This window comes from Prionailurus viverrinus, chromosome B2, assembly GCF_022837055.1.
Source record: "Prionailurus viverrinus isolate Anna chromosome B2, UM_Priviv_1.0, whole genome shotgun sequence".
NCBI lineage: Eukaryota > Metazoa > Chordata > Mammalia > Carnivora > Felidae > Prionailurus > Prionailurus viverrinus.
The window spans coordinates 56,817,786-56,840,191 of record NC_062565.1 but is presented as its reverse complement, the minus strand read 5'-3'; positions in this window follow the sequence as shown (position 1 = coordinate 56,840,191).

Below are 22,406 nucleotides of genomic sequence, written 5' to 3'. Positions count from 1 at the left end.
TTTGAGATAGACAGTGTTTTGAAGCCTATTTTTCTGACAGTAAAATAAAAAAAAGTACTTTAATGTTTGCCTCCTACTGCCTCTCTGACACAGAAAGATTTTCACACAGGTTGATACAGGAAGTAAAAATAAAAATTGCTTTTACTGAGCCATTGGACTGTGAAATGCAGTAAATTTCTAAATGGCAACAGTAGAATGGTATTTATGACGGTGGGGGATTTGCTTACCACAGGGTACACTTTTAGGTGGGTTCGGAATTTGTGAAATTCTATTTTTCTATATGTGACCTTTAGCGAGTATAGAAGATGGGAGAAAAATTCTTTTCAACCTTAACTGGTTTACAAGGTAATTAATCTCCAATAACTGGGTTGTCAGGGCCAGTGGGTGGTTAAACTAACTGCAAACAGAATCAGCCTAACTATATGGATTGAGTGTTCGTGATCCTGAGCAAACATCAAAAAGGGGTAGAGGAGAGTTTTATGAACAATGATATTGGAACAACAGCATTTCTATTATGTTTAATCAATTTTCAGTGATCTATTCATATCAACACTTGTTTGTTGTTCTTGTTGTCTTAGAGGAGACAACTCTGGCATGGAAACACAAAAAGACCTAATTGCCTCACATAATGTATTACTAATGGCAAGGCAATAAGAAGCAATGTTCTAAGAAAGGGTTCTAAAACTGGCCCTTGGACTAAATCTATGTACCCCAGACTCTCTTTGTAAACAAAGTTCTATTGGAATGCTTAGGTAGGTCGTATGCATGATATATGCATGGTCTGTGGCTGTTTTTTGGATACATCTATTGGAATGCTTAGGTAGGTCGTATGCATGATATATGCATGGTCTATGGCTGTTTTTTGTATACAATGACAGAGTTGAGTATTGCTATAGAGATGGCCTGGCTGCCAAAGACACATCTGTTTACTCTGTGGCTTTTTATAGAAAAAGTTTGGCATTCCCATTCTGAAAGTCACTGCTTATGATTATCACGCCAGTGGAAGGTAACATAAACATTCTGTTAATGGAAAGCAAAGGAAACTGGGAAAGAAATGAGTGGCAGAGATAAGAAATCATGGCAGTAAAAGAACTCATGGGCCTCATGAAACAACTTTTTTGAGTGTACTGTCTATGTACAGCTTATTTGAACTCCAACATCATCCAGTGTTTTATTATTTTTTTAATAAAAATAAAAAGTGGGGTATCTGGGTGGCTTAGTTGGTTAAGCGCCTGACTTCGGCTCAGGACATGATCTCAGTTTGTGAGTTCAAGCCCTGCATCAGGCTCTGTGCGGACGGTGTGGAGCCTACTTGGGATTCTCTCTCTCTCTCTCTCTCTCTCTCTCTCACTTTCCCTCTCTATCTCTGCCCCTGTCTTGCTCTGGTGCTTTCTCTCTCTCTCTCTCTTTCTCTCTCAAAAATAAATAAACTTCAAAAAATAAATAAAACAAAATAAAATAAAAATAAAAAGGTTTCCCCAAAATTCTCTAACACTGTCTTAGGAGGAGGTATTTCTTTTTCTTGCACCGAAGTACTACAAATACAGCTAGTATGCAATATAACACACTGTTGTTAATAATTATGCTTCTTTACCAAGGCAGTAAAAAAGAGGTTGTTGTTATTTTCTCATTCTCAGCCCCTTCTGTTATAGAAGCAATAGTGTCGTTTTGAGGCTATATGGATGAAAATTGCTACTTGATGAGATCAAAATGTAAAGGCAAAATAGATGAGAAATTCAGATCTGTTACATACCACATGGACTACTATTTATTTAAGACTGAAATTTGTTTTGTTTATTGAGGGGAACATCCATATTCTCTTTTTCTGAGAAGAGCTTTACATCACTTCAATCTCATCCATGAAAACTCAATGGACAGTGTAACTTATGAACATATGGGAAAAACTTGCACTGTGTAATGGGATGACGGAAACATGAATTTCAGATTTTCAGCACGCCTGCTACTTTGGCTGCTGCTATCACACCTGTTGCAGCCTGTGTTGAAGAAAATGGATTGATACATAATGTCTAAAAAGCCTATCTCCATTTGTCTCAAGAAGATTACTGTTAAATTTTTCTGAGGGAACTGTGTTTCTGTTTGTTTTTACAATAGATTTTAATTCTAACTTAATAATAGGCTCACATATCAAGGATGTTTAAAGCAGCAATTTCTCAAACTTTTTGGTCTCAGAACACTTTCATACCCCCAAATTAGTGAAGATTTCAAGAAGGTTTTTGTTTATGTGGATTATATTTATTACTGATATTTATAGTACTGGAAATTAAAACTGAGACTTCAAAAATATTTATTAATTCATTTTTAATGTTGAATTGTGGCAAAACACACTTAACATCAAATTTATAATTGACCTTTTTTAAGTATGCAGTTTAGTATTGTTAAATATACTCACCTTGTTTGTAAAATCAATTTTTTACATGACAATAATAAACACTACACATAGTGACATAAAGAATATATTTGTAATTCAAAATAACTATTTGTTTTTTTAATCAAATTTGATTTTTCCTCAAATTCTGTAAAATTTGCCTAGTTTATATTTTTGTAAGCCTCTTTAATATCTTGCTTAATAGGAGATGTCAGATTTCCATCTCTACTTCTATGTTCTTAGTGCTATATGTTGTTTGGTGAAGTTTATGAGGAAGTTCTGGCTTTGTTTAAATATGTAAGTGAAAAAGGAATTTTTTAATAGCCTTTCCGGATAATTGTGGATTCATCATGTAGCCTGCACTGTGCATGTGAAACTGAAAAACTAAAAACTATAAAAAAGGCATGTGACATTTTAGTATACTTGAAAACAATTTTGACCTCACAGATGCCCTGAAAAGGACTCATGCAGGTAAGTCCTCAGGCAGTATTTTTGGAATTGTCAGTCTAGAGTACAGTATCCTGTAAATCATGATATGACTTCTTAGATTTCAAACATTGTAATTATCAGAAAAACACATTTAAAATTTGTTTTTAATCATGGTAAAAGGAACACACCATAAAATTTACCATCTTAAACATTTTTAATGTTTATTAGTTTTTGAGTAAGAGAGAGAGGAGAGAGAGCATGACAGTGGGAGGGGCAGAAAGAAAAGGAGACAGAGGGTCCAAAGCAGACTGTAAACTGACAGCAGTGAGCCCAACGTGGGGCTCAAACTCACAAACCTTGAGACCATGACCTGAGCTGAAGCTGACGTTTAACCAACTGAGTGACCCAGGAGCCCCATCATCTAACCATTTTTAAGTGCATGGTTCAGTTGCATTAACTATATTCACTTGTTGTGCAACAAAACTCTAGAACTTTTTCATCTTGCAAAACTGAACCTCCATACCCACTGAACGACAATCCCCATTTCCTCCTCTTCCAGCCTCTAGGAACCACCATTCTACTTTCTATTTTTATGAACTTGACTACTTTAGATACTTCATATGAATGAAATCATACAATATTGTCTTTTTGTGACTGGTTTATTTCACTCAACACAATGTACCTAGGGTTCATCCATGTAGTAGCATGTGGCAGGGTTTCCTTCCTTTTAGATGGCTGAATAACATTGTGTTTTATGTATATACCACATTTAGTCTATCCATTCATCTACTGATGGATATTTGCATTGTTTCTACTTCTTGACTACTGTCAATAATGCTGCAATGAACATGAGTATGTAGATTATTTCTTAGAGATTCTGCTTTTAGTTATTTTTGATATATACCTAGAAGTGGGATTCCTGGATCATAAGCATTGCTGGATTGCTAAAAATCATTCTATTTTTAGTTTCTTGAGGAACCTCCATACTGTTTTCCAATGTGGCTGCACCATTTTACATCTCCACCTAGAGTATCCAAGGGTTCTCATTTCTCCACATTCTCCCAACACTTGTTATTTCGTGTATTTTTGATAGTAGCCATCAAATAGGTGTGAAGCAATATGTCACTGTGATTTTAACTTGTGTTTCTCTAATAATTAGTGATATTGAGCATCTTTTCAAATGTTTTCTGGAAAATTGTACATCTTCTTTGGAGAAATATCTATTCAAGTCCGTCAATTTTTAAATAGTTTTTTTTTGGTCTTTGATTCTTGAGTTATTGGATTTCTTTTTATATATTCTGGATATTATCATCAGACATATGATTTGTAAATATTTTCTCCCACTCTGTAGGTTGCATTTCCATTTTCATTTTGTTGACTGTTTTTGCAAATAACAAGATTCTCTCCCCCTCTATTTTTTTAAGACTAAATAATATTCATTTATGTGTGAACATTAACACTCTTTAAAACCCTTTGTCTTTTTGATAATAGCCATCAACAAGGTTGCCAAGAACATACAATGGAGAAAGGATAGTCTTTTCAGTAAACTGTACTGGCAAAACTGGATATTCACATGCATAAGAATTAAACTGAACCCTTATCTCTCATTATTTACAAAAAAAAACTTTCAAAATGGATTAAAAATTTAAATGTAAAATGTGAAACCAGAAAAGTAGCAGAAGAAAACAGTGGATAAAATCTTCTTGACTTTGGTTTGGGCAATGATTTTTTTTTTAAATATGACCCCCAAAGAACAGACAACAAAAGCAAAACTAAACAATTCAGATTGCATCAAATAAAAAGCTTCTACACAGCAAGGAAATAATCAATAGCATGAAGTCAACTTACAGAATAGATTATATTTGACTAAAATTGTTCTAAACAAGTAGTTTTAAAAAATTAAAACAACAAGAACAATTAAAAAGCCATATATTTCAGTCTTTACTATCTTCATACAAAGGAAAACCTTGTCTAATAAGCCTAGTCAGAGATTTAGGGGAGTGGCTAAACCTTTTTGGATTTGACCATGAAATTTCCCAGTCAGGTGAATTTGCCCCCTTGTTTTCTGTATCTTGTAATCTCTTCCGCCCCCTGGTGACTATGTGCAGTAAAGTAGTCTGTCTAGTGGAGCCACAAGAAGGGATGCTTGCCTTTGTCTCAGAGCCCCTTGGTCTGACACTAAACTGCCAATTATGTCCGTGTGCTGCATCAGTCAAGGCAGAAACCATTCCCTTGGGGAGCTCTCTGATAAAGTAGATCATTAGATTCAGGCCATGCTTCTCTATCTCTCTCTCTCCTGAGTGGAGGGAGAAGTCTGAGAGTTTGTGGTTCTCTCCACATCATGCTGTGCTATGCCAGGGAGTAGACGGACTATGATGGGCAAATACAAAGAACATTCTTACTGTCTTCTATCCAACTCTTTCTGGCTTTGTTCTTACCTGAGGTGCTCACCTTCTTAACTGGCTTCTGGAGTTCTCACAAAGGTAATTTTGGTCCTATATTATTACCAGGTCGGTGTTTCTATGGGGGAATGTGAACGTGGGCCCTCCCACTGCACCAGTGCTGACATCACTTCAGTAAGTTATTTTTGAAATATAAATTTTTATTAAATTAAATCTAATGTATTGTAAATAGAATTTTTACTAGATATTTTTGTTAAACTTTCTAAAATACCCTTTCCTTAGAAAATATTTTGGCTCATTTTATCTCTTTTTAAACCCTCAAGACACTTGACTAATTTTAAAAATCAGCTGACACACTTTTATGCAATGTTACATAAGTTAGTATAAGCATGACATTATAAATATCTCTTTTCAGTGGCCATGATTGGTTGCTTATTCTTTCATTGCTCATTTTGCTGGTTAATATATCATTATGAAGGGAAGCAGTTTTCAAGAGCTAATAAATTTTGTTAAGCTTTAAGTGGCTACAATTTAAAAAGTAAAAATATTTCCTACTATGACTTAGTTTCAGGTGTGCAGGTAAAAAAGGAGATAGCATACCAAAGTACTCAGTCCATATTAATTCCCAGTAGAATTTTACTCAATAGAATTTGTCTTACTTTATGCATAGAAAAGGTAGGTAATATAAACAAAATTAAGACATGATGTGTTTTTAAAAGAATTACAAATAAGAATTAAATAATTTTTTTTCTTCAAAAGAAGTATACCTTATTGAATATTCAGGGCTTTGATGATAGTTGATGAAAATTGTGTTCCTTTGTCCAGTTATAAAAATATCAACACTAACATATTTATTGATTTACAGAGAAGGCGTCTGGACCTGCTGGAAGCTATTTTCCTTATCACTTTATTGCAATGACCAGAGAATATTAAAACTGTTAAAACGTAAATTGTTTTAAATAGATCAAGCACATAAAACTACTGCTTCTGAGCATTGCAAGCCATGCAAATACTTTTTGTATTTAGTGTAAAAACCTTCAAAAAGAAAACGTCTACTTCTCAACAGTAACATTTATATTCTGAACCAAAGAATGAGTCTTTCAAATGCATTTGCATTAGACACACTCAGATTGCCGCTGCCTTTAGGGCTGAATCCACTGATTAAGTGCCTATTAAGGTAAAGATAACAGATAAAAATCTACTCTTGATTAATTACATATGAGAAAAAGTATATTTAGAAACCTGACTTAGAGGTTTTGTATGATTTTAGAAAATATAGTTTTCAAGTTCAAGATGATTTATCTAGAAACATCAACAATAATGGACATAAATTATAGATTTCTTTTCTCTTTACCCTTCTAAGGTGTTATACTCTATGCTTGCTTTACCTATTTTTCTTTATTTCTATATATCTCTCTGTTTATATAACTATCTATCAATGGCCTATCACTCTATTTACTTCTAAAATATTTTTCATTACATTAAAAACAGATATTTCAGTCAAGAGCTAAGTGCAACACTGATTAGTATAGGACATTTACCATGTTGGAAGCTCTTATGGAAATAACTTTTTAAGTTCTCATGAACAGGATCCCTGCAATCCCCTTATTCATTTTCCAAAGAGCTAGTGCAAATCTGACACATACTAGATGAAAACATGACTATCTGGAGAACTTAACTGGAGGTAGAGAAAGAATGAGAGATTTATTTAAATCCTAATGTTTTTTCTACCATTTTTGTCAAACACCGAAGCAGACTGACAGGTAACTGAACACTTCCTTTTCATATTTTAGGGCATTTTGGATATCAAATATTATGAAAATTACTCACATGTTAAAATTAAATAATAAAGATAGAATGCAGAAAGAACTTGAAAATAACCCATTTCTCCAAACTGCTCCTCCCTCTGGCTGGTGAACTAATGTAAATTATCAGCAGAAGTAGGGTCAGCCTGATAACCACCCCCCTAAAATTGTTGGCTTAGTTCTTAGAGTTTGCTCTGCTTGATTTTCCTTCTTCCTGCCCAGATGTTACTTCATTGATCTTCACCAATCCCTTTCACCTCATGTCCTCTTGATTCATCTTAGGCTGACTGAAATATCACAGTACCACCATCAGGATGAAATGTCATAATAACATTTACACAGCAAAATGCATTTCAAGACATCCTTCAACAATTGAAAGGAATATCAAAGCAATGGTCTTACAGAACATCTTGATGGCTCATATTCTTCTAGCTTATTGTGTAATATCAACAAATTCTTCACATCATAGAAATCTTGTGAGGTAGCCTGGTAAGCCTTGCACTATTGCATATCTACATATCTCTTGTGGGTGTACTTGTTTCTAGAATTTCTTCAAATAAAAAATGCAGAGAAATAATATCCATAGCAGTCAAGAGGTTATGGTCATTTATTATAAAATACAGCTAGGCATGCCGTGAAAATTGGTAAATCCTTATGATAAAGTAAAGCAAAAACAAGCCTGTCTTTTTAAAAAATATATGGCTCATCAGATGTATATGAGTTTGCTTTAATGATGGAATAATCTACTTTTCCTGTCCAGAATAATGGAATATTTTAGGTTAAATCTTTAGTCTTTTGGTGATCTGCTTCCGAAGGAAGACTAAGCCCTTTCATAAACTGAGTCATAAATAGTGAGGTAGATGCAGTGGGGAGGTAATCTGCAAGAAGTTACTGTAACTGAAAGAGTAGATAACCAGCCCATGTGTCCTTTAGGCTGTAACATATAGTTATTTACAGCCCTTAGTTTACAAAGATTTTGTTATAATTAAGAGACTCGTGGATCAATGCTACAAAGAAAACAAAAACAAAAACAAGACAATTAAAATCACCTTATTTTCCTGAATACTAGTATAAGTCCAACATACACAAAACCATGTAAAATATAGATACTTGCATATATAACTAAAAACACACTGTGGACTTAGAAATCACATTTTTTTTTCTAAATAAGTTTATTATTGACTATTCATGCTCCTTTCCTCCATAGTCCCTTTTGAGGAAAGAAAAGTTGTATTTGAAAATCCTGTTTAATAAATAAGATAAAATGTTTGCAGTTGGAGTGGCATGCAAATTAAAATGCAGTGTTTTACAATCTGAATTTAAAAGATTATCACCTAAACTTATTATCCTCAAAATTAAAATGACACTCTTATCCATCTATTATAGAATTACTCAAAAAATGATAAAGTGGGGAGCCTGAGTGGCTCAGTCGGTTAAGCCTCGGACTTCAGCTCAGGTCATGGTCTCACGGCTTCGGAGTTCAAGCCCTACATGGGCTGTCTGCTATCAGCCCAGAGCTTGCTTCTAAACTCTATCTCCCCCTCTCTTTGTGCCCCTTTCCGGCTTGCATGCTCTCTCTCTCTCTCTCTCTCTCTCTCTCTCTCTCTCTCAGAAATAAATAAACATTTAAAAAAACGATAAAAAGCTTTCAACTAAATTTGAAGACCACGCTTGGGATAGTTTGGCTTAACAAAAAAGACTATAAGGTACATGTGAAACTCCAATTTTCATTAGGGGACATTAAAAAATATAGTTTTTCTGCAGAAAAGGAGAAGCTAAGTATGAATTCTTTAGCTTCAGAAGGTATGCTTGTGTAGTTTAACGATATATAAGCTATGTGGCACTTAAAAGTCATGGGGCGCCTGGGTGGCCAGTCGGTTAGGCGTCCGACTTCAGCCAGGTCACGATCTCGCGGTCCGTGAGTTCGAGCCCCGCGTCGGGCTCTGGGCTGATGGCTCAGAGCCTGGAGCCTGTTTCCGATTCTGTGTCTCCCTCTCTCTCTGCCCCTCCCCCGTTCAAGCTCTGTCTCTCTCTGTCCCAAAAATAAATAAACATTGAAAAAAAAAATTAAAAAAAAAAAAGTCATCATTTCTATGCTCAATAACAGAATAGACTGTATATAAAAAAAACTAGACTATATATAAAAAACTAGACTATATATAAAATACATATGTAAGGATAGTATATATATGTGTAAATACATATATATGTAAATATATATGTATATATATATGTAGGTTATATATAGGTATGTATATATACTACTATTCTCTTTATGGCCATATTTATTATTTTAAATATGTGTTCTAACATGGAGTTTATATAATATATAGTTTATATATGTTTATAGTTATATATTATATAGTTTATATATTATATATAAAATAATACAATAGCATCTATCTCTCAAATTATATCAAGACATCCAGATCTCTCTTAATAGGCCCTACTTGAGCTTAAACTATTCAAAGAAGTCAGATCTTAAGAAAGGTCAGTCATGCTTCCAAACATCATGTGAAGAAGTAATTGGAGGGTCAGATTCACTGTATTTGCCTCTGCTGAAAACTCTCCCTGTAAAGTTGTTTTTCACAGAGTTCAGTGGGTTTCACAGATTTTAGTTCCTAAGGCTACAGCTTTTTAATCAAGACCTGTGCAGCCATTGTTCCTCAGTCATACCACTATAACAAGTTAGCTCCAGAAACTGGCACCATTTCCTACCCTTTCCTAATCCAACTCCATTTGGTGTGGCTTTGCAGCTCCTTCCATCAAAAAGGAGGTTATTCTTCTATTCCTTGAATCTGGGATGGTCTTGTCTCTTGCTTTGGCCAATGGAATATGATGGAAGTGATGCTATACAAATTCCAAACTGAGGCCTCAGAAGGCCTTGCACACTTCTCATTGTCTTAAAACTCTGTTGCTGCCATTTGAACAGGTTCAGGCTAACCAACTGAATTAAGAGTGACGTTATGCTCCTTCACCAAACCATATAGGGAGTGAAGGCTCTGAGATGAAATAGAACCCAGCCATTAGAGCAACATGAGCTAAGATCAGCTAAGCCTGGCTCAGATCAGCAAAATCACCACATAAACCATAGACATGTGAGAAGTAACAAATGATTGTTGTCTTAAGCCTCTAATTTTTAGGATGGTTTGTTATATAGAAAGCTAATCAATGCATTATTTGTCACCTCAGAACTTTAGAACTCTTCTGTGGAGTATACGGCACCAGTCCAGAGTAACAGTAGCTTTCTTCATATTGAGTTTTCCTTCCCTTTCTTGCCAATGGACATTAATTTATCAGTAAGTTTTGTTAATGAACTACAGAAGTGAAGAAGTTAAGGTCTGGACTCATAGCTCTCAGTACATTCTATTCTTCCTATGCAAATTGATCTCCTCAATAGGTATATCATTTCATGATAACAAGTACTACACAAAACCACCATAAAATTTAGGGAAGTGATGGATATGTTTAGTACCTTGATGGCAGTGATGGTATCATTTCAGGATACTCTATAGCTTCTAAAGTCCTTCACCTGCATAATCTCATTTTATAAATATCATTTCCCACAATTTTTTTTTTAATTTTTTTTTTCAACGTTTATTTATTTTTGGGACAGAGAGAGACAGAGCATGAACGGGGGAGGGGCAGAGAGAGAGGGAGACACAGAATCGGAACCAGGCTCCAGGCTCTGAGCCATCAGCCCAGAGCCCGATGCGGGGCTCGAACTCACGGACCGCGAGATCGTGACCTGGCTGAAGTCGGACGCTTAACCGACTGCGCCACCCAGGCGCCCCATTTCCCACAATTTAAGTAAAGAGAAAACTAAATCATAAAAATGAAATAATTTGCCTGATAAATTGAGTAAATGTCAGATTCAGGATTTAATCCATGGTCTTTAGACCCCAGACTCCACATTCTTTTCACACAATAATATTTCCCTTCATAATCAGCAAAATTAACATTTTGAAAAATGTTGATATTTCAGGTTCTGCATTCACTGGCAATTTAACAGCCTAAAAATGTCATTAAAAGTAATATGAGAAACTATACTTGTAACAAGTAGAGTGCACTAATTAATCCAGCTGAAATCTAATGCAATATGCTAGTTATTAGTGAATAAGGCTTGGCTAGTATCACATCAATTTAAATTTTATTTATGCATGAAAGAGATGACACTTTTTCTTTTTGCTGACTACTTTTTCTTTCTTATTTCCCCAGCATATTAGTTGAAAATGTTCTGCATATCAATATATTGGGATAGCCAGGGCGGGATGGCATAGTTCTTAATTTAACTAAGTACCAAGAACTGGAATTATCTATTCATCCATCCATCCATTTGTCCATCTATTCATGTATATGACTTAATATAAAATTACCAGTGGGCCATTATATGAATGTGATTTATACTTATATCTAGAGAATATTACATCTTGTTATGGATATGCCTACTTAGAAGCTAAGTCTTGACTTCAAAATATTTGGGCTCCCAGATGTAGACTGGAATAGTTAGCACAATATAGTGGGAAAAGATTTTAGCATCAAACAAACTTAAATGTGAATCTTCGATCTGCCACCAACAGGATGGTCTTAGATAAATCACTTAACTTTTCTTAGCTCCATTTGACAATGTGTAAAATGAAACAATTAGTTTATATATTCTATATTTACAGATATGTATAGCAAGTCTGTATGCATAGAATATGATATATAATTTAGGCACTTTATACATGTTGTTGTCATGAATAAACATTAAAAAATTAATAAAAGTGATGTTGCATAAATAATAAATAAATAAAAGTAATATTGCTACAGTTATATAGTAGCTAATGCAATCCTTTATATTATTTTTTAATATAATAGACGTTAATTTGTTGAAGGTTTTAAACCTGGTAAAAGAGAAATCCAGTACTCACATTCAAGATTGACTCATCATTTTACGACAACATATTTAAGCATCTATGAGGTTGAATCTATGTGAAATTAAAATACAGAAAGTAAAATATATAAAAAAGTTTTGACATATTTGAATTAATTTGTTGATAATTTTAGAGCATATAAGAAACAATGATGAAAAGCATTACTTTTGAAATTCAGTTTTACTAATAATGAAAACATATGTTTATAGAAATAATGGTTACACACAGAAAAAAGAATACCATCTTAATATTTGCAAAATCAAAGGAAAGGAATATAGGGTTATAGTCCTACAGGGCCAAAGAGTTTAGGAAAGAGTGTTTGAATATCCCAAGAGAAGGAAGCTTGTCCTAACAGCAGATGTAAGAAGCATTATGACCCAACAACCATACAAATTTCAGAAAAACATCCCTCAAATCTGACTACATAATTCTGAATAACCTCAGTGACAAAGAAAAATGTAAAATAGAAAATATCCAAGAAAGCGGCACGTTTGACCAATTAGCTCCATGAAAAACTCAGATTTGAAAAAAGGCAACAAAATATGGAGCATCTGGGTGGCTGAGTAGCTTAAGCATCCAAGTTTGTCTCAAGTCATGATCTCACAGTTTGTGAGTTCGAGCCCAGCATCAGGCTCTGTGCTGACAAATCAGAGCCCAGACCCTGCTTTAGATTCTGTGTCTCCTCTCTGCCCTTCCCCCACTCACACTCTGTCTCTTTCTTGCTCTCTCTCTCTCTCTCAAGAAAAAAAGAAAAGAAAAAGGAAAGAAAAGCAAAGAAAAGAAGAAAAAAGGCAAAAATGTGAATTTGAAGTGAGCATCAAATAACAAAGACAATGCTAACAAAAAATGATATGACAATATACTGAAAATTTCAATGATATGAAAACCTTACAGTGTTACGGGATGATATCTTTAGAAGCTAAAGATAATTGCTAGAGTCTTTTGTTTATTGTTTGTTCTTTTAAGAATGTTCAAGCTAGAAAATGAAGGAATAAAAAGCCTTTCTGGGGAGTCCTTTCAAATATCTGAACTAAAGAAATCTTTGCCCAACCCTTTAACAAAATGTAAGATATCATTCATAGTTCATAAGTTGTAAGTTCTTGTGTGATGCCAAGACACAGAGATGGGAATTTTTTACACTGTCAGTTTGTAACTTACTAACTGTACTACCTCAGCAGAATTATTTAACTTCTTTGTACCTTATTTTCTCACCTTTAAAATGAGAATAAAAATAGTCCTTGGCTCACAATGTTATTGTGAGATTTAAATAGGGTCATATAAGGTACAGAATTGTTGAATCATTCTATTATATACCTGAAGGAAATATGATGCTGTAAGTTAATGATACTTGAAAAAATATGTAAATAGGGTAACATATTTAAAGCATGAGAACCAAGAGGTCCATAGCATCATTTAATGCTTTCTCTTTCTATTACTCTACTCCTTGGTGTACTGATAAACTATTCATAACAAGGTGGGTGGGGTTGGAGGGAGGCCTCATTTGTAGTGTTTGCCAATGTCTATGGTGCAAATACTCTCATCATGGCTGATCTCATCTTTCATGAAGTCACTGAATGAGAGTTGGATAGAGATGTACCCTTGCATATTATGGTGTAATATTGCCATCATCCAGTTATCAGTAACTTCAGGAGCATAGACGATAGTAAAATTTAGTAAAAAGAAACTAGGAAATAATAAGTTTTGAGAAATTGTTACTTTGTTTTTAGAAAGAAGAAAGAAAGAAAGAAAGAAAGAAAGAAAGAAAGAAAGAAAGAAAGAAAGAAGAAAGAAAATAGGAAGGAAGGAAGGAAGGAAGGAAGGAAGGAAGGAAGGAAGGAAGAAGGAAGGGAAGAAAAAGAAAATAAGTCACCTGAGTAATGAATTGAAAAATATATATTCAAGGTGTGCCATGAGCAAATCTTACCTAGAATTTTAAGTTCTAGGAGAGCAGGCAGTGTCTGTTATATCTGACAATCATTTGACTCTCCACAGAACAGAGTAAATAAACAAAAAGTGCTTATTCATGGAGGGCCTGTTGGAATAAGAAGTACTATTTTAAAGATATCTATATCGATAATATAGTATTATATATCTGTATATATATAAATTTGGCTTTTCCATACTTTGTATTTATTCCATAATAAACTATATTACTCTTATTAGTATTAACAGCAAAAAGTAAAGCTATATAACATCCAAATCAAAGTAGTTTGTTTAGAAACAGAATTAGTCAACATTACAAGGATGTTAAGGCACGATTGTGACCTAGTTACAGTTGGATCCAAAGGTTAACACAAATTTTCACAGCTATCTCACTCCCTCCAACCTCCTATGGCTAGGAGTTGGTTTTATACTGTCCTAATCCCAACAGATTTTCCTCTTCATGCTAAATAGAATGGTCACATTCTCCCAGTTATTGTGATGTAAACCCAATAGCAAAGAAGTGTATTTTATATTTGACTTAGCCTAAAAATATCACAGAGGATTCTGATGGGCCCAGGATAGGTAATTAGGTAATATGCCCATCCACAAACCAATCACTGTAGCCTTGAAATAGAATATTTGAACTGACTAGTGTAGATCATAGTTTTTTAGTGGAGAAGGAGCAGTTTGCTAAACTTCCCAGTTCTATAGAAGAGATGATTCCTTAAAGAAAGGCACATTGGGAAATAAATAATATATGTCTACTGCAATTATGAAATGAAGGTGAAAGGTAAATTGGTAGCTAGAGGGGAGTATAAAGCCTAAGGAATTCTTATGAAATAAAATGTTATGTATGATATTTGTAAATTACCTAAAGCTAACAGGAACTATAAATATAGTAGATGGGAAGACTGGATTCAAAATGTTCTCAATTGGCAGAAATGAGAAACATAAAATGTAATTTCAAAGGAGCAAATATAAATTCCTACATTTAGGTTCAAACAGTTGGTTTTATATTTTAAAAAAAGTGGAAAAACAGGATTTATAGCAGTTCTACTGAAAAAGAAAAACATGAAGTTTTATTTAGCTTCAAGTTCAATAGGAACTGACAGCATGACACTGTTGCTAAAAAAGGTAATCCAATCTTTGGCTGTTGTATGGCTCAGAACAAAGAAGATTATAGTCTCCTAGTGCTCTGTGCTGATCATATTAAATCCAGATTATTGCCTCCAGTTTTGGATTCCATACTTTAAGAGCGACACTAACAAACTCAAGGGAATCCTGAGTGAGATGAATAAGGTCAAGTAACATCTTGAAATGACAGAATAAACTGGGTATATTTTTATCACAGAAGGGATGGCTTCAGAGTATACAGTATAGCCTCCTTCAACTATTTTCAGGTGTATCTATGGGAAAGGAAGATAATTAAGTCTGGGGTCTAGAAGGACAGAACAACACTGATAGAGTTCAAAATAAAATGAATTCTGGCTTACTAGGAGGATGACATTTCTTTTTCTAATTTTTTTTTTAATGTTTATTTATTTCTGAGAGACAGAGACATAGCACAAGCAGGGGAGGGGCAGAGAGAGAGAGGGAGACACAGAATATGAAGTAGGCTCTGGGCTCTGAGATGTCAGCACAGAGCCTGATGCAGGGCTCAAATCCACAAACCGTCATGACCTGAGCTGAAGTCAGACACTTAACCCACTGAGCCACCCAGGCGCCCCTGAAGGATGACATTTGAAATGACTGTATCCCAAAGTAGTGTGCTTTTTACTGGAGGTGTTAAGCTATACATTAGCACAATGGAGTGAGAGAGGAACAAATCACTAAGGATATGAATGAGAGCAGGAAGTTCTGGACACTGCTCCCTGCTAAAACACTACACAAATATTCAAAATATGTATATCAATTATATTCTTTTATTTGCCTTCTGCAATTTTACTTCATGCTGTCTTTATATGTTTTTTTAAATTTGATTTTAACAGCTTTATTGAGATGTATTTGACATACAACAAACTGCACATAAAGTGTATAATGTAGTGTTTTGACATATGTCTGTTTCTGTGAAACCATCAACACAATCAAGAAAGGGAACATGTCAAACACCTCTAAAGGTGTTCTCATGCCTCTTTGGAATTCCTCCCTCCCCAAATTTCCCTCACTCCAACTGCTTGCATCCCTCAGCAAACACTGATCTGTTTTTTTGTCCCATTAATTTGTTTGCAGTTTTTTAGAATTTTATATTGGATACTCTTTTTATGGCTTGTTTTATGCAAAATAATTATTTGTGGTTTATCCATGTTAATGTGTGTATCAATAGTTCAATCACTTTATTGCTTAGTAGTATTCTACTATATAGATATTGCATAACTTGTTCATGTATTCACCTATGCATGGACAATTGGACTGCTTTCAATTTGGGACTATTAAAAATTTTGGTAGAGACATATACTTTCACTTCTTTGTGTAAATATCTAGGAGTAAAAAGGCTGGACTGTATGTAGGTATATGTTTAACATTTTCAGACATTTTGGCCAATATTTTCCCAAAACGGTTTCACCATTTTACATTTCTACAAGAACTGCTTGTGAGTTCCATTAATTCCACATCCTGGGAATCTATTCAACTGCAGACCCTCTAATGGGTATATAGTGGTATCACACTGTGGTTTTAGTTTGCATTTTCCTAATTACTAACATTGTTAAGCATTTTTTCATGGGCCTATTTGCCATCCATTTGACTACTCTGAAGTGTCTAAGTCTGCCCATTTAAAATAATTAGTTTAATTTCCTATTATTTCACATTATAAACACAAGTTCTCTATCAGATATATTAGTGCAATATTTCCTCTCCATCTGAAACTCGTCTTTCATTCACTTAATATTTTTGAAAGAGCAGAGCTTTTAATTTTAATGAAGTCAATTTATCAATTTGTTTCATGGGTTATACTTTCTTAATAGAGTGTGCTAAGAAATCTTTATCTAACTAAATACTTATAAAGATTTTCTCAAAAGTTTTATTTTAGAAAGTTTATTGTTATTAGATTCTACATTAAGTCTGTTTTCCGTTTTGAATAATTATTTTATGTAATACACAGGATGAAACCAAATCCATTTTTTCACATATGGATAAGTGATTGTTCCAGTACAATTTACTGAAAGGATAACTCTTTCTCTAGTGAAATACTTCACATCCGCTTTATAAGAAGTCACTTTTCCTTGTATTCTGTTACAAAGATCTAGTTTTCTAACTTTATGCCAATACCAACCACACTGTCATTATTAACTAGCTTTATTGGAAATATTCAAATGGTGTTGTGTTAGAATTTCAACATTGCTTTTCTTCTTCAAAGTAGTTTTGCCTATTCAGTGCCTTATGAACTCCCATATGAATTCTAGAATCAGTTTGTCAATTTTTACTAAAACTCCTAGTGGGATTTTAAGTAGAATTGCATTGATTTTGGAGATCAATTTAGGGAAAATTGGCATATTTACAATAAAGAGCCTTACAAGTCATGATGACAGTATATCCCTCCATGTTTTTACATCCTTAATTTTCTCAGAAATGTTTTGGAGTTTTCTGTGTAAGGGTCTTGTACATTTTTTGTATGTGTATTTATCACTAACTATTTTTCCATCCTTTGTAGCTGTCGCTATTTTTTGCAATTTCAATTTCCAGTTTTGTTACTACTATAAAGAAATACAGGGGCTCCTGGGTGGCTCAGTGGGGTAAGTGTCCAACTCTCAATCTCCCCTCAGGTCACGATCTCGCAGTTCATGAGTTCAAGCTCCACGTCAGGCTCTGTGCTGACAGTGTGGAGCATGCTTGGGATTCTTTCTCTCTCCCTCTCTCTCTGCCTCTCCCCTGCTCACTCTCTCTCTCACAATAAATAAATTAACTTAAAGAAAAAAAAAAAGAAATCCAATCCGTGTTTGTATATTGACTTTATACTTTGTATGTATCCTTTCTGTAAATTCTATTAGATCCCCTATGAATATGAGCATGTTGTCTGAGAACAATCCAGAGAATAGCCTATGGAAAGATTATGGTTTTAATGTATAATAGCCTTCATGTCCACTCATGTTTGGGAGTTCTATCTCAAGACACAAAATGACACAAAAGCCAAATTTTGAGAAGGGCTAAAATAAAAATTCTAGCTCTACTTTGGCACTGCCTGTGGAGGTGACAGCCATCTCTTCTTCAGCGTCATGGCCACTTTCCTATCTGGTGAAGCCGAAGATTGTTAAAAAGAGGACCAAGGTGTTTATCCAGCACCAGTCATACCAACATGTCAAAATTAAGTGCAAGTGGAAGAAACCCAGAGGCATTGACAATAGGGTGTGTAGAAGATTCAAGGGCTAAATCTTGATGCCCAACATTGGTTATGGGAGCAATAAGAAAAGCACATGTGATCCATTGGCTTCCTGAAGTTTCCCATCCACAGGGTCAAAAAGCTTGAAGTGCTGCAAATGTGCAACAAATCTTACTGTGAAGAGATTGCCCACAGCATCTCTTCCAGGAACTGCAAAGCCATTGTGGAAAGAGCAGCCCGCTGGCCATCGGCGTCACCAACCCTAATGCCAGCCTGCACAGCGAAAAAGAGGAATATTCAGACAGCCTATGTGCATGTTGCATTTGAGTCTATAAAACCACAAAATAAAATAAAACAAAATAAAATAAAATAAATTATTAAATTAAATTAAAATTAAATAAGAATTCTAAAGTAAACCCTTCAAGTTTAAAATAACTTATCCATAAGAAGAAAATAATGAAGACAAAAAGAGAAAAAACAATAAGAAGAAAAGATACAAACTACTCAATAGTCATTAAAATGGGGATGTAGATGTCTTATATTTGATGTTCAACTGCAAATACAATCTTACTTTCCATTGAATATGGAAACCTCCATTCTAAAGTTTACATGAAATTTATGGACAAAGGGAAAAAACATCATTGACAACAAGAAAAATGTTAAAATAAAAGTATTATATTAAAATTTCTCAATAAGACAAAATGTACAAATATATAAGAAAGATATCATTCTATAAGCAAATTAAGATCCATTCTGTGTCAATGAATCCATGGCCTGATTAAAGAAAGCCCCTTTGAATAAATAAATAAGGTGATTTTAAAATAATGAACAAAAGCAGATGAATTTTGTTACTTGCACTCTTTCTTTACTACGTAGCACAAATTATTTTCTAACAAGATTAAATAATATTGTTGACAAATTTTATGTATTCCTACCTTTTTCCGTTTTTTAAAATCTTTATGGAGCCCTGTTATCTCTTTTGCATTTAAAACTCTTGACCATTTATTTGTATTTATCAAATATCCTCTTTATTTATTTTGTTAGTAGTTAGTTTATATTCAAGTTAGTTAACATACAGTGTAGTATTGGTTTCAGGAATAGAATTCACTGGTTCATCACCTGCATATAACACCCAGTACTCATCACAATAAATGCTCTCCTTAATGCCCATCACCCATTTAGCCCATCCTCCCACCCACCTCCTCTCCAGCAACCCTCAGTTTGTTCTCTGTATTTAAGAATCTCTTATGGCTTGCCTCCCTCTCTGTTTTTATCTTATTTTCCTTCTCTTCCCCTATGTCCATCTGTTGTGTTTCTCAAATTCCACATCTGAGTGATATCATATCATATTTCTCTATTACTGACTTATTTCACTTAACACAATACACTCTAGTTCCATCCACATTATTGCAAATAGCAAGATGTCATTATTTTTGATTGCCAAGTAGTATTCTGTTATATATATACATATATATGTGTGTATATATATATATATATATATATATTCCAGTTTTAATTTTTTGAGGAACCTCCATACTGTTTTCCAGAGTGGCCGCACCAGTTTACATTCCTACCAACACTGTAAAAGTGTTCCTCTTTCTCCACATCCTCTCCAACATCTGTTGTTTCTTGAGTTATCAATTTTAGCCATCCTGACAAGTGTGAGGGGGTACCTCATTGTGGTTTTGACTTGTATTTCTCTGATGATAAGCAAAATTTTTCAACAAGATACTAGCAAATTGAATTCAACAGTACATTAAAATAATTATTAACCATGATCAAGTGGGATTTATTCCTGAGCTGCAGGGCTGATTCAATATTCACAAATTAATCAGTGTGATACACCACATTAATAAAAGAAAGAATAAGAACCATATGATCCTCTGCAGAAAAAGCATTTGACAAAATATAGCACGTTTCTTGATAAAAGCCCTCAAGAAAGTAGGGACAGAAGAAAAATAACTCAAGATCACAAAGACCATATATGAAAAGCCCACAGTTAGTATCATCCTCAATGGGGAAAAACTGAGTTTTCTTCCTAAGGTCAGGAACACGACAGGGATGTCACCACTGTTGTTTAACATAGTGTTGCAAGTCCTAACCTCAGCAAGCAGACAACTAAAAGAAATAAAAGATCCAAATTAGCAAGGAAGAAGTCGTGCTTTCATTCTTCACAAACGATATGCTATTCTAAGTGGAAAACTGAAAGACTTCACCCAAAACCTGCTAGAATTGATATATGAATTCAGCAAAGTCACAAGATATAAAATCAATGTACAGAAGTTGGTTTCATTTCTATACACCAATAATGAAGCAGCAAAAGAGAAATCAAGGAATCAATCCCATTTACTATTGCACTAAACACCAAAAAATACCTAGGAATAAACCTAACCAAAGAGGTAAATGATCTGTACGTTAAAAACTATAGAAAGCTTATGAAGGAAATTGAAGAAAACACAAAGCAATGGAGAAACATTCCATGCTCATGGATTGGAAGAACAAATATTGTTAAAATATCTATACTAGCCAAAGCAACCTACACATTCAATGCAATCCCTTTCAAAATAACACCAGCATTCTTGATAGAGCTAGAAAAAACAATTCTAAAATTTTATGGAACCAGAAAAGACCCCAAATAGCCAAAGTAATGTTGAAAAAGAAAACCAAAGCTGGAACCATCACAATTCTGGACTTCAAGCTGTGTTACAAAGCTGTAATCATCAAGACAGTATGATACTGCACAAAAATAGACACATAGATCAATGGAATAGAATAGAGAACCCAGAAATGGACTCACAAATGTGTGGCCAATTAATCTTTGACCAAGCAGGAAAGAATATCCAATACAGAAAAGACAGTCTCTTTAGCAAATGGTGCTGGAAAAACTGGATGGCAACATGCAGAAGAATGAAACTGGATCACCTTCTTACACCATACACAAAAATAGTCAAAATAGATTAAAGACCTCAGTGTGAGACAGGAAACCTTCAAAACCCTGGAGGAGAAAATAGGCAGAAACCTCCTTGACCTTGGCCACAGCAACTTCTTACTTGACATGTCTTCAGAGCCAAGGGAAACAAAAGCAAAAATAAACTATTGGGACCTCATCAATATAAAAAGCTTCTGCACAGTGAAGGAAGCAATCAACAAAACTAAAAGGCAACCTGTGGAATGGGAGAAGATATTTGCAAATGACGGACAGGATAAAGGGTTAGTATCCAAAATGTATAAAGAACTTATCAAACTCAACTCTCATAAAAACAAATAATCCAGGGAAAAATGGACAGAAGATATGGATAGACACTTTTCCAAAGAAGACATCCAGTTGGCTAACAGACACATGAAAAAATATTCAACATCATTCAAACCACTTCTTGGTCTTTTATTCTTCCCCAATTGGGTGTACTAGGAGCATCATTGTATATATTGATAATTAAAAGGTTAAAAATAGAACAGACATGAACTCATATAGATATTTTTCTGATAAAGAGTTACCTCTTACATTTACTTACATGATCTATAATAAATCACATTTGTCCTTTAATCCTAATAAGGACATGGACTTTATTATTATATGTTGTAGATAACAGAAATTCAAGTTATAACTCACATTCTTTTTCCTTAAGGAAGTGCAACATAATCTCATTTTTTTTGGGGGGGTAGCTTTAGCTGTTTCATTCTCCACCACTGATCATATGGTCGTGTAGGCCAAAGACTATGTCTTAGAGTTGATTGTATCTTACTTCAATGCCTAACACAAGCTCTGTTCTTGGGAGATGCTGAGTCTGTATTTGTTAGTTGATAATGTTATATTGTAGGATAAAATCACATAAACTGTAAATAGTGCAGATGAATGTGAAATTATTAGGCTGGCTAAGTTCATTAAGTCCTTGTATGTAAAGTGATAAAAAAAAGAGAGAAATCAAATGGTCTGATCTTCTTCTGATAATTAAAAATTAGTGAAGTCTGACTTCAAAGGAAATGACCATATATCAACTACTTTCTTGCCTGACTTACCTGGAAAGTTAATTTTACTGACCACTCCAATATACCTATGCTTCCTGACTTTTTAAAATGCGTTCATTTATAACATCCAATAGGTTCTAAACCTAAACCTTAAACATGTCATGCTGTCATCTAACTAACAAAAAAAATGATTATCTCAAGGTTTGATATCATAAAAGTTATTATTCCTTACATACATATAATGTATCAATATGTCAATTAATT